General features: G+C 43.3%; 1 pseudogene; it reads right to left on the bottom strand.

Moving 5' to 3' along the window:
* Nucleotides 1-784: 784 nt before the first annotated feature.
* LOC129044479 (keratin, type I cytoskeletal 18-like) lies at nucleotides 785-2,171 on the bottom strand (annotated as a pseudogene).
* Nucleotides 2,172-2,515: the final 344 nt, after the last annotated feature.

Below are 2,515 nucleotides of genomic sequence, written 5' to 3'. Positions count from 1 at the left end.
GACAAGCAGAAATATTGATACTGGACACATATGACTTTTACCCAATTTAACAGGAAAAGCATTAAATATTTTTCTAGTAACTTATGTTTTAGTTGTACAGTTTTTTTGTTGTTGATGTGGTTTTTCAGATTAAAAATGTTCATGTCTATGCTTAATTTGCTGAGACTTAATTTTTATCATGCCCATTTGTTGAATTTTATCAAAAATGTTTCTGCACCTATTGAAAAAATACTTGTTATTAAGTTGCATATTATACTGAATTACTAGTTGATGTTCAAGTATATTGCATTTTTCATTTATGTGATATTGTCACACATTGTATTATCTATACATGATACAGTTAGTTTATGTATCATTGGATTTGAATGGCTAATAACTTGTTTGGGACTCCTTGGTTTATTCATGCAATTGTTTATTTAAACATTGTTCCACAATTTTTCCTTTTTTACCTAGTTTTGTTTTTTGGTCAAATTTTTATACGAAAATTATGCTGGCCTCCTAAAATGAGTTGGCGAGTGTTCCTCTTTGTTAGTTCTTTCTGAGTTTATGCAATTTTAGTGATATTTCTACAGTATTTATTTGTACAAATTTACTTGCAAACCATCTGAGATTGGAATTTGTTGTTTTTGGAAAGTGTTATTTAGAATTCAATTTTCTCATAATATTTTTTAGATCTATCTATCCATCTTTCTTTCTTTTCTTTTCTTTCTTTTCTTTCTTTTTCTTTTGACATCCAATGACCTCTGAACTTTTCACTGGCCTCCTGCACCCTGCTTCTCCTGGCTTAATGTCTCCGAACTTTGGTGTTGTTGGTCTCAGACACCACTTTGCCATTCACTATCTGGCTGGTGGTGTTTTGTATGGTTTGCATGGAGTTGCTGCTGTCCAGGCAATCACCAAGACTGAAGTCCTCGCCATCTTCCAGCAGGCGGTGGTAGGTGGCGATCTCAGCCTCCAGCTTGACCTTGATGTTCAGCAGGGACTCGTACTCTTGCGCCTAGCGCTACCTCTCTCCCCAGGTCTGTGCCAGCTCTGACTCCTGGTGCAGCAGGATGCCGTTGAGCTGTTCCATTTGCAGGGTGTAGTGGGCTTCCACCTCCCTCAGGCTGTTCTCCAAGCTGGCCTTCAGATTTCTCATCGAGTCCAGGTCTACCTACAAGGACTCGACTGTACGTAGCAGCTCCGTGAGTGTCACCTCAGCAGGTCCAACCTCAGCGGACTGGGTGGGGACCACTGTGGTGCTCTCCTCAATCAGCCGAGACCAGTACTTGTCTAGCTCCTATCGGTTCTTCCGAGCCAGCTGGTCATATTTGGCCCGGATGTCTGCCATGATCTTGGCAAGGTCCTGAGATTTGGGGGCATCTGCCTCCACAGTTAACCCAGAGCTGCAATCTGGGCTTGCAGGCCTTTCACTTTCTCTTCATGGTTCTTCTTCATGAAGAGCAGCTCCTCCTTGAGAGCCTCGATCTGTGTCTCCAGCTGCAGCCGAGTGACATTGGTGCCATCCATGACCTTGAGGAGCCCATGGATGTCGTTCTCCATAGACTGGCGCAAGACCAGCTCTGTCTCATACTTGACTCTAAAGTAATCAGCAGCAAGTCCGGCATTGTCGATCTGCAGAACGATGGGGACATTGTCTACAGTATTTGCAAAGATCTGAGCCCTCAGGTCCTGAATGGTCTTGAAGTAATGGCTCTAGTCTCTGACCTGGGGTTCCTTCTTCTCCAGGTGCTCCCGGATTTTGCTCTCCAGCTTCCTGTTGTCGGTCTCCAGGCTCCTCACTCTGTCCAGATAGGAGGCCAGACCATCGTTCAAGTCGTGCATGGTCTCCTTCTTGTTCTGGATGCCTCCCATTCCTGCCAGACCCGTGGCCATCCCCGCAGCCAGGCCCCTGGACCCCATGCTGCCCGGGAAGCTGGTGGAGCAGGACACGGAGATCTAGAAACCAGAGACCTCGCCTGCATAGAAGCTGGCCGCGCTGCTTGCGGCTGGGCGCCGTAGCGGGGCACCTGGACAGAGCCCAGGGACCCGTAGTTGGTGGAGAAGGTGGAGCAAGTGGTGAAGCTCATGCTGTTCGGGGAGGAGAGTGAGAGGACAGGACTCAGGCTTTGCTGATGACCACATTTTCTATTATTTCTTGAGTTGGTTTTGTTAAGTTGTGTTTTTTTCATGAACTTTATCTACTTTACCCAAATTGTTATTACATAAGCTTGTTCATAGCATCCTTTATTATCTTTTATTTTATTTCAATTGGTTATATTATCAATTTCTGTATAATAAATTTCACCCATTATAAATCCACAATGCAATGCATTTTTGGCCAAAGGCATTTTAAATGAGGAATGAATAGTTTGGTAACATAAATAGTAACATAAAGAGTTTGGTAACACACATTTTTTCAGTGAATTCACTAGCCCTACCTACTGGCTCCAGGAAACCACTAATCTTCTTTATTTTGTGACAGTTTTGCCTTTTCGAGAATTTCAAATAAATGAAATATGTAATCTTGTGTGTC

Source organism: Pongo pygmaeus, chromosome 13, assembly GCF_028885625.2.
Source record: "Pongo pygmaeus isolate AG05252 chromosome 13, NHGRI_mPonPyg2-v2.0_pri, whole genome shotgun sequence".
In the NCBI taxonomy this organism is placed as follows: domain Eukaryota; kingdom Metazoa; phylum Chordata; class Mammalia; order Primates; family Hominidae; genus Pongo; species Pongo pygmaeus.
Note: the sequence above shows the minus strand (reverse complement) of the source record. Positions and strands in the feature narration are given on the sequence as shown.